The following is a 21,298-nucleotide window of genomic DNA, read 5'->3' on the forward strand; positions in this document are numbered from 1 at the left end:
CCAAAATGCAAGTGATGGGGCAACGCCTTCCCCTGCAGCGCGGCCGGGTGGGTTGGGTGCAGAAGGTGGCCCTTAGGATGAGAAAAGAGAGCACGAGGTCCGTCTCTTAGCAGGACCCTGAAGGACGTATGGGGAGAGGGAAACACTAAACATGCTTCACACTCAGCTTCTGCCTCCTCTCAGCTTTGCTTTGTGCATCACGAGCCCTGCTCCACACACTGCCTTGTCCAATGTCCCAGCAAGGCGGTGGGAAAAACTTGCCAGGGATGGTGCTTTCCCATGGAGCGTGTGTTTCCAGGAAAATACGAAGGGATTTATCGGCATGAGCCCAACTACAAAGAGAGATTGTGCTTGTTTTCAGCTAATATATCTATGATAAGCCAGAGATCGCAATCAGCGTTATAATAAAAGCTTAAGGATTAACATCAGTGAGATTTATGCAGCTAAAACTTTGTACAACACTGCGAACAAGAACAGCAAAACACCTTGAATCAACGAAAGAAGAGAAAGAGAGCTAAGCCAAGCCCCAGTGAGAGGGAACATTGCTGAGAATTTCAGGCTTTGGGCAAATTCAAAACAGCATTTCAACCCGAAGTGCGAGCTTCTTGGCTTTTCTGGGTGTAAAACAGATCCTTACATTATCTTCGTGTCATTTTGTGGCTGCAAGCAATTCGGCAACTATCAGCACGGCCAGACTGAAATTCAGCAGAACAGGATCTGAGCACTTCAGCTCTTAATGATTAGAAGTTTCTGTGGAAATGAATCTCACCAAAAAAAAAAAAAAAAAGAAAAAGAAAAGAAGAAGTTCGTTAGAAAGTCAACAGCATGTTGAGGCTGCAGCATGGTCACAGAACGGAGAGGAACTTCACAACTCGGCGTCCGCATTTCCCACCTATAGGATTTCAACCTTTGGTGGAGCTGGAAAAAGGGCAGCTTCTTCTTCGCGGTGCTCCCTCTGGGAAATATCACATTCAGCAATTCCTGAATTACAGTTTCTAATTATATTTTCATACTGTAATGCTGTCTGAAATGCAAATTTGATGACAGAATAATTCGATCCATGTAAAATAATTACAAAATTACTGTTTCTCAAACCTCAGCTCTTACTCCCTGCTATTTAAGAAGATAAATTTAACAGCAGCGAAAGTACAGCCAAAACATATTCTATTTTTCAAACTGTTATCTGACTGTAACTGTCTGCGTAGACTTTGGCTCACCAGGGAAGGTTATTTCTAAAAGATGGCTACCAACACATTCCAGAGCGAGGATTTCTGCGCTTGAGCTTGGAACCAGCAATGAGGTCAGCTTTTATTCTGCATTCAGAGTACCACACGCGTGGCATCTGGGTCTAATTGGAAAAGCAACTGTTGATTAAAATGCCAGCTCTCTGCTGCTGCTCAGCTATCATTTAAACCAGTTGTTGCTCAAGTTGATGCGGGACATTAAATTAGCACAACGTAATGGTTTTTAGCAGGGTGGAAACCAACTTCTGCGGCGTGTAATTTAAGAGCCTGAAACTCAATACAGCTACATCAGTTCCCACTGTTTGACAATTCTCCCCACAGGGGAGATTTTATTCCCCCCCAAAACACCGCCTTGAGTAGCATCTGGGACATTTAAGATGACAGCAGAAACCTCCTCGGTCTGAGAAATGCAAGAAGGAGTCAGCGTTCTGTGCTGCAAGTGCTTTTTTTTTTTTTTTTTTAGGTTTTATTATGCTCCTAGCCTAAATTTAGATTGTCATTGCCCATCAACTCAACCAGATCAAGGTAGACCACACTAAGGGCCTGAGCGTATTATTATTACTAGGCTGGAGGCATCAACAGCTTGAGTCTGTTTTTAATTTCCCCGCCTGCATCCAGTTGTGAGAGAAGTGACTCAAGGAGCTCTCGGTCGTGTTTTCAGGCAGGGTCTCCCCTAGGTGAAGTGCTCCAGTGCCGGGGTGGTTATGGGGCTGCTCACCCTTCCCTGTGGACAGGGTGCAAGAGCTGTTGGGGCTGATGGGAGCTGTGGGGGTCCCTCTGGTGTCCCCAGAAGAAGGTGCAGTGCCACCAAGCCCGTGCATTTTTTTTTCTCTTTGCGTTGGAGGATTTCAAGCCCAAGTTTGCAGCCTGAGGCTGCAGCACCGGGCAGAAGAGGAGGGATGGGCAGCAGTCCCCTTCCTGCTCCTCGGCGGTGGGAAGGAGGCAGGAACCCAAAGGCTGCTTGGTCTTTTCTCATGGTGGGCGAAGGGACAGAGGGAGGCTTAGTGCTCTGCTTCCTTGGAAATCCACACGCTACCACGGCAAAACCCAAGCGTTCGGTGAAAGAGTTTGGTACAGAGCTGACCAACAAAACAAGAGCACAAAATCACAAGAACGAAGCGCATGGACGCCAAGCAACTCTCACTTCCCTTCCTGTGCCGTCCCCATGCATTGCAGACTCCAGCACCTGCGAGCTGCCTCGCTGGCTGTCACGGCCACCCTGCCCCCGGGGCTCCGAGGGGATGGTGGGGTGCCCAGAGCCTCGCAGAGGGGACGGAGCCAGGCAGGACACATCCTCTCACACTCCCACCCAGCACCACTGGGAACCTCCTGGTGACATGGGAGGCAATTTGTCATTCTTATGAAGACTTGCTCCGCATTGCTAACGCAAGATACGCCAATTAAACTGGAGACGAGGGACCCGTTTTTTAAATATTTCTAAGGAATAGCTTTTCAGCGAATGCTGCCTCGATTATTTTTCCCCTTGTGGACATTTCTGGGGTGCCTGCAGGCTGGCAGGGGGCACAGACCATGACCACGGTGAAACAAGGGCAGCCCGGAGGGCAGGCATGGGATGCTGTCCCAGCGCCGCGATGCTGCGCGTGTGTTGTAAACCCTTGTTAGCTGCACCTACGAGGAGCGAGTGGGGATTTCTCACACACTGATGCATTGGCATCAGGCGAAGAATTTAATAAACACAATTCAAAACATTTCCCTCTCCAAAACGTTGATCATTCGGACACAAGAGTTACGTTGGAAAGAGCAGATAACGCCAAGTGAAATGGTTCAGGGGTTTCAGCTGCATTTATCCTTGTGGGTCTGCTAAGGCTGCCAAACCCAGAGCACTAAGCCATAACTTTCCTTACAAAAGTGCCTTAAGTTTTAATCTCTGCCTTGGCTCCCTTTCTGAAACACTTACTTCTGCTGCACTTAGTAACATCAGGATAATTCTTACGCTTTTTTTTTTCCTTTTTTATCTTTTATTGCACCGTGTTTTAAATTGTTTGGCAGCTCCGTAGTCATTTCGGAGTGGCAGCTGCTTTAGCAAATCATTACCATTATCAATAAACCCTTTGAACTTTGGGAGGAAGGGAACGGGAGTATTTAATTAGAGAAGATAAGAATGGTCTAACGTACTTTTCCAGGAAATAACGCACACGATGCTTCGTCTGCAGCCTGTTCTCAAGGCGAACACATAGATGGTCACACGCAGACAAACTCCGTCTGCGGCACTAAACTTCAGCAACCCTGCAACCTCCTCCAAAACAGCCTCCTCTGAGCCACTACAACGCAGACAACCGAGCTCCCTGTTCTTTTTTTTTACATACAAAACACCCAAATAGCATTTCATTTTTCAATTGCCATGGTGCTGCTCAGGCTGCGGCTCCTTTTTTAGCCCTTCTAACCACTCTTCACCCCCAGCAGAATAAATACAGACAGAAAAGCCGTGCATGTGAGAGAAAGGGTAAACGCCTAAGTTGCTCATTCTGGCATATTGCGGATGGTTTTTCAGGAAGCTCCCCATCCGTCCCTCTGCGAGCACCGGGGAGGCCAGAGCGTGCCCCCAGCCAGGACAGAAAGTACGAGCCGTGTCCAGCTGTCGGGGGCGAACAAAGCTGGTTTACGGCCGCCAACTCGGGGAGCTCGGCAGCGAGCTGCTCCCAGCAGCATCTGTCGCGGGCTTTCCGCTCCCTGCGCACGATGGGGACAAAACCACCCGGATCGGGCAGCGTTAAGAAATACCCAAGTTCCAGCAGAGGTACAGGGCTGTGTAGATGCCCAGAGCAGCAACATACCTAGGCACGGTTTCTTGGAACCCCCGGATGGGTTAACCTAGGATTGCTCATGTTCATCTATATTCCTACGGTGTCAAACGAGAACAATATCATTTTATTCTGCTTTCACGGATCATTAATCTAAATTTAACTCTGCTCAGCAGTCTGCACGCAGAATTAAGCAACTGGAAGCTGCTTTGCATTTATCTGATAGCGCCGGGCTTGTTCATCAAGGCAAACTTCCAGCCAAAACAAACAAGTGAAAGAAATACCGGTCACGATAAATTGCTTTTTATCCTTTTTTTTTTTTTTAAGGAAAAAAAAAAAAGGGGGGGGGGTGGAAATACCTGAGGAGAACATAAAGCAAACGGTTACCTCACACTGCAGAAATGCAAGTTTTTAATAGTCCATGCTCTGGCAGCCCCTGAGAAACAGCAGCAGCGGCGGCGGCGGCGGCGGGGATAAATCCAGCATCCACTAGGTTCTCACAAGGCTTTGGCTGCGCGGCCGAAACCACAGGCTCTGCCTCCAGCTGACGTCAAAGTGGCTGTCACATGGCCAGATGAAAGCCAAGAGAGCATTGGTTGTCGTGGCAACCCCAGCACTGCTCCGAAATTATTTCAATAGGTCATCTGTCACACGGGGCGCGCATCCCAACCAGCATGGGCGGCCCGAGCACCCGGGGCTCCCGCAGCTCGGCCGGACGGGTCTCGTCCCGGCACCGAACCGATGGTGAACGCGTCCCCGCTAGAAAATGCACCTCCCTCTTCCTCTTCCTCCTGCATCCCCACATGCAGCAGAAAAAAAAAAAAAAAAAAAAAAAAGAAAAAAAACCACAAAACTTTTCTGCCTGGTGCACCCACGCGATGGGGCATCCGCATACGGGGCGCCTCGGCGATGCACGGCCAGCGGGATGTCCTGGGATGAGGACAAAGCAGCTCCCACCTCCACCTGACCCCAGGCACCTCCCCAACCTTCACCTAGCCCCCAAAATAACTGGAAAATGCTTTTAAAATAAGCGGGCTGCCTGGAAGGATGAACAGACAGAACGAAATACGGTGCGCATCTTTCCGCCGCCTTGCCACTCGTACCTCTCCTTAAAGCGAAGGGGCACAGGGAGTGGTTGCAGCACAGCAAGGCAGCCCCAGCTGCCTAAAAACCCTGCCTTAAAAAGAAAATATTCACGGTTCGCTGAAAAGCCTGTGACAGTTTAGCAGAACAAGGATAATGTGATGGATTTTTAAAAGCCCGGCATATGCTACATGTGTTACATATAACCACATGTGTTAATCCACCACAGAGGGCTGAAGCTTCATGTCAACACCGACCAATAAAACCGTACCATAACAACACACAGATATATTTCTCCATTTAATGGCAATGTTTGTAAAACACAACAGAAAGTTTGGGATCTCAGTTTAGAAAAAGATCACTCAGGCACTGCATGGTGTGCTACTGCCAAACTGCTGCTTGGGCAGAAATGTGTGCACATGGGGGAGAATTTAAAGTCTTTAACTCTTTTAAAAGTCCTTTTCACAAAAGCAGACGCTATAACCTCTGCATTTTACAAGGTGTTTTGCTAAGGCTGGGGGAAGGCTGGGCAGGGACCAGTACACCACCCAGAGATGAAAGCAACAAAATTCATTCCTTGAAGGCCCCAAAATCCAGCTGAATGTGGCAGAAAAGTGGATATTCCCTGACTTAGCTTCACTTTTCCGTGATAAAACCCCCAGTGCCAAATCTGTGTCTTTTGTCGTGTCAGTCAGCCAAGTGAGCACAAAGCAGTGGGACACTGGCACTAGTTAGAAAAATGCATAAAACTATATTTGAGGGCTGAAGCCCTCAGAGGAGCAAACGTGTCTCATCCACCTGGGACTGTGCTCCTCATCCTGGTGCAGGAGATGTGTCCGTCCTGCATCCAGGACCTTACCTCCCTCATCCTCAGCACGATGGACAGGCTGCTGGAGCATCAATGAGCACAGTAATATGTGCCATGATCATAGCACACACTTTGCTATCTATAATCTATATCTGTATCTGTATCTATATCTGTCTATATCTGTATCTATCTACAACACCCCGAGCAGGCTCGCATCCAGACATATGCGATAACTTACACTCAGTTACAGCACTGCGGAGTGGGACCGGGTCCAGCTCTTCATCCCGCTCTTGTTCTGGCTCTGCAGAGCTAACAATAGATAACATTTGTTTGCCCATAAACCAGAATACACACGGGGAGCAGAAATACTATCTGGCTTGGTCTTTGAACCCACGGAAGGCTCAGTCTGCCCCGGTATCAGTCAGCAAGGCAAGCTTGCCCTCAGAAAGGATCCCCATCGTTTTGGCAGCTGGGAATCCACTTGACTTTTCTCTTACAAGAACGATGCTTAGAAAAGTGCTTTGTGCTGAAATCTTCCCTCATATATCCATGACTTCTACTGCTTTTTAAAATAGAAGGGGGGAAAAAAAGAAGCAAGAAGACATGATTTTAATGTACTACATTAAAAAAAAAAGCCAATGTGTTTTGCTGGTGACTGCAGTTTGCAGTTTGAAAGAGGGGTAATGTTTCCATTGGCATCAGAAGTACAGATAAAAAAGAGACAGAAACAGGGCTCAGCAAAATGTTGTCGTGTTGACTTCTGCGCTTGTAGAAAAACAGGGTGGAAAAAAAACCCGCAGGAAAAGACATTTTAGTTGTCATGCAGCTGACATGGCATTGCAGGCAAAGGGGGTGTTGGGAGAAAAACAATGAGCACAAGTGGCTCAGCCCACCCCATTCACTGAAGGTGGCCCAGTGAAAGAATTATTGTTCAAGCCAAATCAGGTGGAAGATGGTTTCCCAGGAATGCAGCGCTGTAAGAAAACCCCGTGCTCTCCGTATATGTGCCTGGGCTCTTCAGTGGTGCTATTCCTGCTCCCAGGGGCTGAGTGATTCCCCGTGCAGGAGCAGCAGTCCTGGGCTCCCGTGCAGCAGCCTGCAGCACAGTTTTGGGGACTCCCCGTCCTTGCAGTGGGAGATGTCACCAGGCTGGAGGCGTGTGCATGGGTAGTGAGCATCCCTTCCCCTGCAAACACCTCAGGGGTGTGCTGCTCAGGGCTCCTGGAGAGCTCTTGCACCACGTCTTTGGATGTCTTTGGTCTCAGCCAGGAGACCGAGAGGAGCTGAGGTGGCCTCTGGGCAGCAGTAGGGCTGCTGGATGGGGCAGGGATCCCACCTCACGGGCACTGAAGCACCAGGAGACAAGTTTAAAAACGTGAGAGAGAGGATGAAAACTGAAATACTCCTAGCTGGAAAAAATCCCCATCATCTAGTAATTGCCGTCAGCGCCTCCTAAGGGACCAGCCAGAAGACTGACTTTGCTGCCGAATGTGGATGCTTCCCATTAACTGATGTGTTTGAGCTGTGCGCACTTGCTTTTTTTTTTTCTTTCTTTTTTTTTTTTTTTTTCTTTTTCTCATTTGAGGGCCAAACTGAAAGAAACCAAGGAAAAGCCATTTGGATCGAAGAAGAATGGATTACTTGGCAACTTGCTGGGGGAAAAAAAAAAAATCGCTTTGGATCAAAGAAGGCATTTTGAACATTTTTAAAACAAGCAAGGCTATTTGGAGACAAAGGTCTTCGTTTGCAGTGGGGCTTCAGCAAAGAGCTGTGTGGGCAGGAGGGGTCAGCATCATGTGCCCTGCCAACGTCCACCCTCCCAGGAAGCACAGCCCCTCTGCTCTCAGACCCACTGCTCACCCCGCTCCCATTTCCATGTTTTAACCTAATCTGGCTCATTTGGACTGAATTTGACGATTGCTTCCAATGCCCCAAAGCAGCACTTTCTGGAAAATAACTGATGTGCTTTTTTTTTTTTTTTTTTTTTTTCTCTTCCCTAGTATCAAACTAATATTTCAGGTAGTGAATTACCCCCTGAACCCTCTTGCCAGGATCTCCGTGGCCTCACAACAACATTTCTAAATGTCTGGCTCTTTTGCGTCTCCTCCTTGCTGTGTGGAAGTCACATCTGAGCAGCAGAGATATTGAGATCCTGACCCAAAGTCATCCAAGCACATGGATAACCTTACGCCGGCCGGGATGTTACACGTGTGCTTAAGTATTTGCTGGATGAGAGCCCAAGTGCCTGACAGCCTGGTGGAAACCAACCGTGCACACAGCGATAGCGGGTGCAGATAAACAAAGAAATAAGATAGAAATATCCTTTTGCTCCCAAATGAATCTTTCTCCAGCAGGGAGAAAGGAACAGAAATCTGTAACAGGAATTCAGTCATCTGTATTTCAGTCCCACCTATATTGAAAAGGAACATTTCCTGCTTTAAAAAAAAAATCTTCGCAACATTTATCACACTTGGCAAATTTCAAATGTTTTTGCTCTTTTCTCATTTTTCCTTTCCTGTGCTTCCACTCCCTCATTTTTCTCCACATTTTCTTACCCCTTTCCTTGAGCTGCTGCCATCCACTCCCGTGTAGCTTATCTTATCTAAGTAGCTGCTGGTGTTTAATTTGTAATAACTAACCACCAGCTTGCACTCTCACATGGAAACACTATATCACACTCTTGCTAAATATACCAGCACATAAATGGCCTGATTTATTAAAAAGAAAAAAGAAGAAGAAGAAAAAGAATTTCAGAGCACCTTTAATGGCATCTCACTGCCCGCACTCAGAAGTCCCGGTGCCACCTTACCCTTCCCTGGTGAAGGCACCACCGCCCTGGCACAATATCTCCCATTGCCTTGAGGCCCCAAGAGGCAGATAAGTTGTTGACACTGGGGACCCCTTTTCCCACCTAAAGGACGATTAAGTATTGTAACCCAGTCCCAGGAGCCCTGTTGGTGCCTGTTTGAGCATCCCTGCACACCAGGCGTGGGAAGAGCCCAGCCCTGGTGGCCATCCACCCAGGGCCGCACACACACGTCAGGCTGTTTGTGTTAGACCATCACCGGGTATCAGGGTCCTGGTAAATGTGAAAAACAGGCAAACAGAGAGGATCCTGAGGAAGCATTATCTGACCACAGGGGAAGAATCCATCTTGGTTGGCTTTGGACACAAGGAACAGCTGGTTGTGCTTGGTTTCCCTGCCAGTGCTCATCAGGACACCTCTGTGCTCCTTCCCTCCAGACCCCCTGGTGCCTCCTGCAGCAGCTAATCGATGCTCCCGGCTGCTAGGTGGGTGTCCTCTAAATGGCCAGGCTTTGCCATGCCCTTGACTCCTTGTTAGTGGATAAGCAGGGTCCAGAGCACTTTGAAGATGTGAGCTCCGAAGAAAGCCCTGGAGTTTCACTCTCGGAAGGGGAACGGGCTGTTCCTGCACATGCTGCAGTCACAGAGCACTTCTGGCAGGCCTTTCAGTAACTTCGTCCTCCACAGATAACAGAGGAAGGCTTCCTGGTGTCAGTAGCTGCTGAAGAGATAGTAATGAAAGCATTTTTGGCATATATTTTCTGGCTTGCACCGGTTGTCTTTGCCTGTTCCTAGATAGCATGCTCTTTTCCCCTTTCTCCCTTTGATACCCAAAACATAAGTGATGATAAATTTGTGATAAACGTCCTCAAGGCAGAAGGTGGAGCTGGAGAGGGCATCGTTATGGGGTGTGGAGGAACCCTACTACTTCAGCATCACCTCTGCCAAAGGAGATCAGGATGACCCAGCGGTGCCCAAGCACCAACCCCAGCAGCAGTGACGAGCTGCATCCCCTGGACAATCCACATTTTCATCTTTTCCAGCACTCCTGCTGTCTCTGCAATCCCCAGATCTGGCACCTCTGGTGCATGGGTGCATCCCCCTGACCTTGCTGTGAGACAGGACAGACGTGTGGATGCTGGCTGGTCCCATACCTGTGGTGCAAGCCTGCAATGCTCGTGCAAATGTAGATGTAGGGGTTGTCCTCGTACCACAGGCTCTGCAGACCTGGCACTGCCTGATGCTGTGGAGGGAGGTGGGTGCAGAGCAACAGCCATGACAACCAGCTGTGTGTCCTAGCTGTGCTCTGAACCGTGTGATGCTTTATGTGAACCTGAACATGGACAGGCTCGGGCAAGTCAACAGGAGTCCTTCTGCTGGCTTCAGTTTACTCTGGGGGAACACATGCAGGGTGTTTTGCAGACAGATTATGAACTCACTCTGCCCCTGGTTTGAACTGACTGAAAGCCACCTGAGCACGGTATACATGGTAAAAAAACACAGGCACAGAGAAAACGAAGCTAAGAAGGTAAGCGCACTCAGACAATGCTTGGTTGCTGCAGAGCACAAGTGAAACAGAACCAACAAAGTGCCTGCCAAAAACATGTAGAAATACCCCAAGAATAAATGAAAGCAAGCTAGGAACAGCCAAATTCTGCAAGATCCAGTTACATTTTTTTTTTTTAATATCTGCTGCATTTATTTCTCTCATCTGCCTTTGGTAGGAACCAAAAACTATGTCGTACTCAAACCTCCGGTGACAGGCCTCACCGCACGAAGCACCTTTCTGTCCTCGATGGGCTGATACTGTCCAGCCACAGCAGATGTCCCTGGCCTCCCCTCAGCGAGTGACGACCAAGGCTGTTTTCCCACATTATCTCTGAGTGGGATAATGCAAGTCACTCAGCTGTGCTAAATCCCAGCAACCAGACACAGCAAAACAAAACAAACTGGAGCAAACTCGAAGCCGTCACCGTGAGGCAAAGGGAAGGGCCTCGGCAAGCCAGATGACCGGCCCCAGGCCTCCACGGCCTCCGTGGCCCACGCTTGCCTTGGCAGCATGGGCAAGAGCAGCATTTTCCAGCTGGTGTACCCATTAAATCTTCTTATTTGTTTATTTATTTACGTAATTCTGTTTTTGGAAGGGCAGATACAAGAAGATTCACACAGAAGACCGATTGTTTATTAATGCCGAATCTGGTGGATGGCTTAGGTCCCAAAGTGGTTCATGAGCAACTGGCAATTTTGAAACAGGTCGAGTAACATCTCAACCCAAAACAGTGTTAACTTTGCAAAGGGAATTCACCCCAGTATCCAGCCTCGTGAGATAAATATGAGGAGAAAAAGAAGGGCAGTTATTACGCAGTGTCCAAATTAAAGACAGCCTTGCTATGGTCCCCAAACTAATTTAACCCTTCATCTCCACTTGCAGTAAAAACGGAGGACAATGAGCAGGACAAAGACAGGGTAGCTTATTTGGCTAAGAATATGGAGATGAAAATTGCCAAACCTGAAATGGAATGGAATTTGAAGGGTTTTAATGTGCCTGAATCAGAGGGCCAGATGATCTCTAAGAGTCACAGAATAATGGAAGAGCTGGCAAAGGTTGGATGTGGTGCTTAGGGACATGGTTTAGTGGGAGATATTGTTGGTAGGGGGATGGTTGGACCAGATGATCTTGGAGGTCTTTTCCAAACCTAATGATGCTATGATTCTATGAAATGAAATGGTAAGTCTGGCAGCATGTATTTCTAACAACTATTTCTACTGCAGGGTGCTTCAGACTGTCTGTAACAAAAGGACTGTAAGTAATACAAATAGGGGGGCACTTTATATGGTCTGTGTAGCATGTAAAGCATAAACCAAATTTTTAAGGGAAGAACAAGCACAGAGGAAAAGAATACAAGCCCATACCTTTACCAAACAGATGTGTCCAACTAAGCCACTAGCTATTTTTGATAGAAACATACTTTTTTGATGGTAGAAGTTCTTTCTTTCAAAAGAACTTTACTAGCTGAAGGGAAAGAGATTTACCTACGTGCTGCTAAACCAGCCAGTGTGTCACGATATGGGAAATTACTGGTTAAAACAGAGATGACACAAATTAGTGCAAGCTTGTGAGTGAGGAGGAACTGGCTGGTGAGCAATAACTTGCTGAGCCCAGACGGGGCTGGCAAGCAGACCCCAGCAGAGCTCCTCAAGGACCAAGCTTGAGAGTGTTTTTATTTAATGTGGCCCATTGTGCTGGTGAAACCTGGTGGCGATGACATTGCTAACATGTCACAGTGTCAGAGAGGAAGAGTTGGATGGACAAGCAAACTCCAGCTAGGAAGAGATGGAAATGCCTGGGGAACTGGAAGCCCACCTGGCTTCTCAGCACCATTCCCTTCAGCTCCAATCAGAGTGGCTGAGCCAAAAATTATTTTCTAAAAAGCCATAAGGGTATGGAGCAGTGGTCCTTACTGAACCCAATTACATCCTGCCTGTCCCCCAAGTACTTCCCTGAGGACACAAAAGCAGGTGATGACGCATCTCCCCATGCACCCTACTGCTGGGCTGATACACAAGACTCAAAACTTTCCTTTTCAAGATAAGTGAAGTATTTGGCAAAGGGCATTAATTCCTTGAAGCTACAGTCCACTATGATGGGGAGAAACAACTCGAGTATTTGACTTCTCTTAACTGCCTGCAGTGTTTTCTCTCTTGAGTTGTTTTACTGAAAGGTACTTCTGTCCTGGAAAAAAAGCAGGAGAATTCATTCCTAAAAGGCAAAAGGAGCAGGTTCCACTAGGCTGGTAATTAGTCACCATTTTAAAATGTTGTCATGCAACGTTTCATAACTAGGCAATGCAAAAACAAAAACAGTATAAAAGGAGCCTGGATTCCTCTCCTGGAAATTCTGTGTTGGAGAATAAGTTGGATGAGGGAGATTTTCACATTGCCAAGGGGCAAATTTTATTGGATTTCAAGGTCCTTGGTGAATTAGCAACAATAAACATAGAGCAGTAAAATTGAGGGTACACAATAAACTGCATCTACAGAGGACAGTCAGTGCCACCCTGACACTGACAGGCAAGGACCAGATGGAGGGAGCTGATCAAAAGAAGGGGGGAAAGTCAAAACAAAAGGAAAAAATTCATTCTCTCACTTTATGTTCATTACCTTTGATTTTGAAAACAGCCAGCAAAGCAGACAAGCCATTAGAAATGCATTGCTAAAATGAAAATAATGCTAGTAAATGCAACAGTGAAAGCTCTTAGGATCAGCAGAAGCTGTGGTTCCCACTACTTGTTAAAATAAATCCATTTTGCTATGAAACGGGACAAAGAAACGGAAAAAAATATCCCTACATTGCCCAGACAAACTCACTGTTATCTGATTATTGAAGAAGTGTTATTTGGAGATGGTGATTAAGTATTGCTGATAAATTGGATCTGCCTATATGGTGTTGCTCTAGCCATCTGCTTAGGGTAGCAGGAGTCCCACATTACAATTTCCAAAACAGCAGTAATTTTCACTTTAGATAAGTTGTTCTGAGAACCAAGAGTGAAACCTGGTTTCCTCTAGAGCCACATCATGTGGACCCTGTGTTCCCCACTGCAGTGACTGCAGACCTGCTCTGCGTACACAACAACTCTTCACTGCAAGGCTCCCAGATTTCCCCCATACCTACAAACAGCTCCAAAATCCTCTCAGTTTTCTCTTCTATTCTCTTCTATTTCCAAAGTGCCCCCAAGGGGCCCCCAGCTCATCCTCAGGGCCTCTAGGCTAGTTACGCCCTATCTTCAACTCCATGTTGGCAGTTTTGGTCATGCTAGCTGGACCAGAAATGATGCTGGTAGCAACCCTGGTCTTCATTGCATTCTCCATGGCCAATCCAGCAGTGTCCTAACTGATTAAACTGAGTGAAGAAGTCCTGACCTCTCCCTGTGCATCCTTGGGTGAGAGATTATTAATTTTGGTTTCCTCAACAAGTGACCAGTTTTCACAAAGCATGGGGGAACTTGGTCTTCTTGAAATTTCCACCCTTCTGCCAGCTGGACTGCATTTGTGCAGTGGTTTCCAAAGCAACCTGGGCGGCATGGCACAAGGTAACTGAGCCAGCTGTGCTCCTGATCCTGCCACCTTACTCTACAAGTCATGCTGGGACTCACATAACCGAAAAGTAGTGTGAAATTAGCCACAAGGTGTTAAAAATACTGCAACTGGAAAGTAGTCAAGAAAAAATGAATCTTCAAGTGAGCTACTGCATTTTCAACAACACCAGAGTAATACAATGAAGGCAGAGACTTTAGAAGAGGTCTCTGTATCCTGAAGTATTTTGCATGTTGAAGAAGCTATTGGCCTGGTTTGCTCCCTTCTATGTAGTGACCATTAATAACAGGCCATTAATAACAGCCCATTAATAACAGTGCTGGAGCTGGGATGGGCTCTGCTGGGGTGCGCAGCCCACTGCACGCCCCTGGGCTGTTCTCCAGCACAAAATGTACTCCCAGGCAGAAGCTCAGCCTCTCTTGGGCATGGAAGAGTGTTTCCTCAATGTTTGTGTTTCCTGGAGCACTCTTCAAAGGGAAGCCCCAGGGTTTCAGGTGGTTTTGTTGCCACCAAGAAGAGATCGAGCCACTCAGCATCTTGCATGAACTGGTAGTACACTCTCCTTTGACAGAAACAAGAGGCAATGTAAATGGGAAGGCTGGTTGTCATTTTTAATGCTCTCCAGGCAGATGGTCTTCCTCAGGTTTGTGGCTATTTTCACCTACAGCTCAACTTTCTTTTCTTTAGGGGTTTTTGCTGCTTAAAGGTCTCTCAGGCAATGTCTATGGGGAGGTTGTGTAAGGTGCCAGATGCTGCTCCATGCTCTTAATCTTGAAGTTAAGGCTTAACAGTTCCCACTATTTTCTCTCCAAATAATGGGCAGCCCAGTGAAACTGGGTCAGAACAAAGGTAACAGACCTACAGACCTGCTGAGATCTTGGATGTGGTCCCCAGCCTGGTGCTCTGCTGTCTCAGTATTAAGCAGGGTGGTTATTTTCGGTAGTGGTACTGCCAGAGACCCTGTTGCAGAAATGTAAAATAATGTGAGGCGGCTCCCATCCCCTGCAAGCTCCTTGAACACACAAAGTTATCTCCTTCCTTGTTAGCTTTTCCTGCCCAATGAGGCACATCCAGATGTAATCAATAACAGGATGAAAGACTGTTGGACAGGAACATGGCAACTTTTGTATCTGAAGGGATTAATGCCGGTACCCAAAGCAACAAGTAACCCCGAGAGATCTCAAGAATCCCGAGGAAAACGTTGCTTCATCTAAATACTCTTTGCATTTGCAGTGGTTCAGGCCATAGAGTTATGACTGCAAGTCAGATTCTGATTTGAGTAAGTGAATTTTATCATAGGTTACTAGTAACATCTCAGGGATATTTATGAGAGGTTTCTTTATATAGACAGTGTTTATGAACATCCTTGAAACATTTGGAAACAATTTGGTTTTTTTCCACACACACACTCACTACTTAGCTCACCATAGCTAGAGACAGATTTTGGACAAAGAAGGGTGGAAACGTATCCAGATTCATATTTTTAAAGGTGATTTAGCCCAACTCCACTGCGCTGACATACTTAACCAATTTAAGAGACTGTGTCTTGTCTCCAGTGTGTATGCAAGGCACACAGTGCTCAGACAAACACAGGTGCTCGTGCCAGCTGGACATTGCTATAGCCAGCGCAGTACGTCCTATAGCAGGGGTAACCCCTGCAGCCCGAGGGCAGGTGGGATGAGAGTGCATTACACAGCCACCAGGTTCATCGTAAATAACACGGTGAGGAGAAACAATTGGCCTTGAGGGTCACCCTGCCGAGGTCTCTGACCATCTGGTCCCTTTTCCCGAGGACCAGGCTAGGTGTGGTTTTGGAGAGCTGGCTCAAGACCTGTGTCCAGTTTTCATCTGCCCCAGTCCATGTTGTCCAGTTAATTCAGGTTCTGACCCCGCAACCTGAAAGCCCCGAGGACACAGTTTGGCATGTTTCAGCCCTTCAGCAGGCACTTGCTGCTGCACTCACACCCCTGTCCGTGCTGAGAGCCGTCCCAGCCGGAGGTGGCTGCTAGAGGACGTCACCGCAGAGCGTGCGGAGGTGGGCTGCGTGAGCCTTTACAAAGGTTTTCCAGCCACTGCTGGCTGCTCCACGAGACTGCACGGCCGTACATCTGCTTATTTTATATTGTTTTGCTGTCAGGGAACAGCTCCCATCTGGAGCACTAGTGAAAAGCCCTCCTGATTAGAATTTAGGAAACCGAGTTTCAATGAGGAACGTGGTGCCAGGGCCCAAGTGAGATGAGGCAGGGTTCCTGCTGAGCCACATCCCTCTTATGCAAGGAGACAGGGATGCAAACAGGTCCACACCTCGGGGTAAGGAGAGTAAGAGCAGCTTAAAAAATCTTGCAAGGGTCAGTGCTATTGCACTGTAATGCCTAATCCAGCAGCCCCTGAAGCCAGCGTCAGCCTTTCCACTGACATGAAAAGTTGTTGGATAAGGGCCTGAAGTGACTAACAAGTACAATGCTTGAAATACAGGCATGGGGCATATTTGCAAGAATATTAAAAAAATAAAACACCAACAAACAAACAAACAAAAAACAAACCACGTATTCAATCTTTCTTCAGTAATTAACTTCAAGATCTGTCTATTGTCACTAAGTGTTCTGCAAACACGCCAAGTCTGAAAACAGAGAACAAAAACTGCCCTATTTCTGAGCCAAAAAAGTGCATCTGAACACAGGTGGGGCTTGCAGAGAAAGGGGAGCAAGTGTTTCTGCAAAGTAAATTTATATTAAAAAAATGAACAAGTGATGTGAACACAGCAGAAGCTGAACAAAGTCAGAAAACTTTGTAATGAGAAATCTTATTAAAATTCCCATTTTTGCATCCCTTTAGCTTGGAACCAGCATAACTCAGTCTTTTCCCAATCTCCAAGTCTTAGAGCTCTCCAGTAATGGTCTGAAACAGGCTTTAACTATATTAACTTGAAATATATTTAAAGATACGTTTAATGACAGACCCTAAAGCCCTAAAGGGGACATCCCTGTATCACTGAGCTGAGGTGCTAGGTGTCTGGGGGAGCAGGGGACAGGTTGTCCTCCCCAGGGGCACCTGTTTGGAGCAGCAAGGAGGTGGCAGGGATAGCAAGGGCAAAGACAAGGGCTCCTGCAGGGGCTATGGGGATGCTGGTTTGTCCACCTGGCAAGGGGGCACCCACTTGAGCAGGGCACCATGGCACCAAGCGAAGCATCCACAGGCTGCCATTCATTAGTTCGCTTTTGCACCTAACTTCATCCCTTACTAGGAAACTGCCATTTTTATAATCAGTGCATTTTCATAAAAAAAAATAAAATAAAAGAAGGAAAAACTGAGAATATGTCCACATTTTTATCAGGTCTTCATGACTGAGCAGGCATCACATCTTTTGTATTCAAGAGCCCTCACTGCTTTTCTCTGTGCAGTCTGAAAATCAGTTGGGGACCACTTTAAGGCTCTCTGACTTGCACTGTGAGCACTCCTGAAACATCAGGCTATCAGCAGGATCTTCACTGGGCAGCAGAGACCTATGAACCCTTCACAAAAAAATGAGAGGACTATAATGCTGTGTGAACCTGCATGAGCACATCAAGAATAAATGCTCTATCTCTCATTTCTGAACTCCCGTATAGTTTTCAAATCCTGACCTTGCCACTCTTGAATTTCCTGGCTGTTGGCTTCCCTGTACTCATTTCATTTATCTAAGCAGACAAGGATGGGAGGCAGATGAATGCAAATGTACTCCTGCTTTTTTTTTTCATGAGCTCTGTGGCAAGATTAAACAAAGAATTTTAATGCGCCGGTCAACAATCAGGCAGACTTTCACAAATATCAAATTATAAAGAGTTCCATGACCTAAGAGCATTTAAAGATTAAGTGGGCATAAAATATACAGATTATATAAAATAAAAATGAAATATACAAATTATATTTAACATATTATACATATATAATGTAGGTTAATATACAATTATATATAACCCCCACTTCCGCTGTCCACTTAGCTGGAGATGCTCTGAGGGCTACAGGGTTGAGATCTTCCACAAAGAAGAGCCCATGCCATTGTCTTAATGGTGTCAGACCGGGGCAGGCCGAGAAGGGTTTTCAGGACCTCAGCTGTGGGTGTGGGTGCCCTCTGCTCAGCTAGGGACTACTTGAGGTGCCTAATTATTTCTGTGGGTTTGGACTTTGGCTTTTGTAAATGGACTTCTCAGCCTTAGAGAGTGTAAGGATAGGAAATGCCAGTGAGGTAAGGACTGAGGTTGCTTGCTGCATGGTCCGAGGCTGTTTGGATTCCCCAGGCAGAATCCACTAAACCCCAGTTTGTCACTCCTGTGTGTCACTACAACCCACAAAACCACACCTGTGGATAGGAGGTGACTCTCAGGAGGCAGCCCATGTCCTCTGCCACCATCGGTGTGCAGGGCTGTAGGCTCTGCACAGACCCGGGGTCTGGCACACGGCCTTGTCTGGCCAAAGGAGGTTGTCAGAAGAAAGTTCTCCCTCTCTGTTTTTTAGTAACAGCCTATGTTATAAAGGAAGAAGACAAATAATGTGTACTTTGCTGGCTTGAGTGGCATTAAATACATACACGCACTGCCTTTGTAGGACAGATGCGTATTCAGTCAAATGACTTTTTGACTGCGTGTTACCCATGCAACACATGTACCTGTGTGACTGCGTAAGAACACAGAACAAGAAATGCCTGTTTTTTACATTATCACACCTCAAGATCCACCTGTGCAATCTGTACAGGTGTCTGTTGTGATTTCCTCTGGAGGATTTATTGTGTATTCCTCTGTTGTGAGACAAATCTCGCAAGGCCCTTCCTGAGCTTCCTCCAAGGCTCTGTTCTGGAGAGGCCTACAATGCCCTCAAGTGACCGGCTGCATTTCCCGTCTTAAAGCCCTGGTGAAACTGACAGGGACCGCTGTAAAAGGGCAAAGGATGGTGGCACTGTGTCAGAGAGGGACCACACGTAGGGCAAGAGGCCACGAAAACATGAATTTCTCCTCAGACATGCCTGGCAGCTGCCAGCTGAATGGTGGTGCCGCCAACAACAGGCAGAAGTTGTTCAGAAGAGGAAGTCAGCTCACCTGCCAGCAGAAGTTGAATGAATATTATTTCCCCTTTCCTAGAAACGTCACCCGTGGTTTTTGGTGGGACAGATGATGTAAATGAGAGAGTGGCTGATGCCTGGTACATCCTCATTCTGCTTTTTTAGCTGGCAGGGAGGGCGCAACTCGGTGTGCAATGTCTCTGAAAAAATAGCTAAGCTTTTCTGCCTGACCCTGCAGACTGGGCACGGAAATACCATTTACCTGCTTGTCCAACACCTCAGCATGGAGATGAGGAAGAATTGTAGTGGGATCTGTGCTGGTGCAGCTCCAACGTGAGGGGATGCTCCGGCTGACCTGTGGCCACCATGAGAGGGTGACCGTGGGCCAGGAGAGGAAGAAGGGGCTTCTGCAGTGCTGTGACTGAGGTGCCTTAAATGTGAGGGACATAACATCTGTCCTCTGACATGCAGGGTGGTGGGGACTGCACTTTGAGAGACTTTGGACACTCTTTGGCTGAAAACATTTTGCAGCGTGACTGTGCTTTGTCCTAGCTGCCTGAGGGAGAGACGGGGGCTGGCTGGTGGGGACCTGGGAGCGAAGGGACCCCCCGCTTGTCCCAGCTGGGATGTGTGTGTTGTGTGTGTGGGGAGGAATGTGAGGTCCCGGCAAAGCAAACATCTCCATATGTGTGTGTCGCATAAAAACAGACGTGTAAACAGAGCCCTTTCCAAAATAAACACCTGCAAAATAAACATAGAACGGCAACGTATTAAACAAAAATAATCACTGAGATATAGGGGAATGTCACAGCAGCCAGCCACCAGCCCACAGCTGCCACAAAAGCAGAAATGCTCATCTTCCCTCATCCCGTGTGTCCTGCCAACAAATCTGCCTCCCACAGAAGCTGGGGAAGACACACACAGAGCAAAAGGGTGAGATGTCCCCGTGGCAGAGGGTCAATTGTGAAGGCGCAGAGAGAGGGACCCACTGCAGTGAGGAACAGGATCTCATGTCAGAAAGGTCCATCTCCACTCCTGCAGCAGTTAACAAAACCTGGGGCACTTCACCCCAGAAACACACAGGTGTCCCCTTGCCCTGCTGGGGCTGCTGTGGGGATGGGGATGAGGATAGGGATGGGGATGGGGATGCTCCTCCTCTCCAGGATGCTCTGAGTGTGAGCACAGGCCAAAGCAGGGGCAGCGATGGGCCCTGGGCAGCAGCCCAGCTCTGCCGAGGCTGACACACACTGGGCATTATTATTTTTTTCTCCTCCAGCACAATGCTGACCTTATTCTGCAGACATCGCCACAGCAATGATCCAAACCAGATCCCTTCCTTCCTCTCTTTCAAGACTTTTTCCATCATGTGTTTTCTGCCATGCTGGGGATGGAAAGAGTCTGCCCTCTCTGAGGACACACAGCTGCGTGCAGCCTGCTCCATCCATCCTTTACAATGCCTAATCCCAATACCCATCCAGAGACCTGGCTCAGCCTCCTCATCCTCCTCCATCCCTCCCCCCTCCTTCAGAGACACAACACGGGGTGAGAAATCCTCTGCCCAGTCCCTGACCTGTATTCAAAATGCATCATAAAAGATGTTCTGCAGTGATTGAGAGCAGTCCTGCAGAGAACTTGGGGACACTGGTGGATGAAAAATAGACATGAGCTGGAAGTGTGCACCTGCAGCCCAGAAAGCCAGCCGTATCCTGGGCTGCACCAAAAGCAGCGTGGCCAGCAGGTACATGGAGGTGATTGTCCCCCTCTGCTCTGCTCTCATGAGACCCCACCTGGAGCCCTGCATTCTGCTCTGGGGCCCCCAGCACAAGAAGGACATGGAACTGCTAGAAAGAGTCCAGAGGAGGGCCATGAAGATGCTCAGAGAGCTGGAGCACCTCTCCTACATAGAGAGGCTGAGAGCCAGGGGGTTGGAAAGAGATGGGCTTTATGGTCCCCGTTCTGTGACTATGTGGCTGTGCCCACACTTTCTGTGATGGTGGGACTTGTGCCTCCATTCTTGCATCTTCATCACCTCACAGCTCAAACAGCAGTCCATGTATGGATGCTCCAGACCCATCTATGTGCCAGCTTCAGGATCCTCACAGCTTCCACGAAGATTGGAGCAGCAGTAATGAAGTCTGCAAGTTTAACTGACCAAGCCGCCATTAGCACTGGTTATTTTCCCACCATTTCCCTCCACAGTGGCATCTCTTTCAGGGACATAATTTCCTGCCTGAATCTTCTCCAAGGGCCCTGGAAATGAGTTTGCCACCAGCCTGCTCCTGCAGCACGTGCTGCAGGTAACTCCCGTCACCATCTCCAGGCTGTGGCAGTGGGTGTCTTGCTGTGCCCTCCTGCAGCCCCCCTGAGGGTCTGGGGGTGCCTGGTGGGACATGGTGCCTGTGGTCTGAGCAACACCTTGCACAAAAAAGCCATTTACAAGAGGTGTTTGTTTGCAAGGCAGCTATGT

At 47.7% G+C, this 21,298-nt stretch overlaps 1 protein-coding gene across 2 annotated transcripts in view; it reads right to left on the minus strand.

The window, feature by feature from the left end:
- Nucleotides 1–21,298, minus strand: part of NCALD (neurocalcin delta) — a 124,156-nt gene that overhangs the window by 40,558 nt on the left and 62,300 nt on the right. The window contains exon 1 of one of the 2 annotated variants that reach the window (XM_035546407.2): nt 4,394–4,788. The exons of the other annotated variant lie outside the window; for it this stretch is intronic. The gene's annotated coding sequence lies outside the window, so the exon portion shown is untranslated. Of the gene's footprint in view, nt 1–4,393; nt 4,789–21,298 lie in introns of those variants that run through there. 2 annotated transcript variants of the gene reach the window in all.

The sequence above is a fragment of the Cygnus atratus genome, chromosome 2 (genome assembly GCF_013377495.2).
Source record: "Cygnus atratus isolate AKBS03 ecotype Queensland, Australia chromosome 2, CAtr_DNAZoo_HiC_assembly, whole genome shotgun sequence".
Taxonomy (NCBI): domain Eukaryota; kingdom Metazoa; phylum Chordata; class Aves; order Anseriformes; family Anatidae; genus Cygnus; species Cygnus atratus.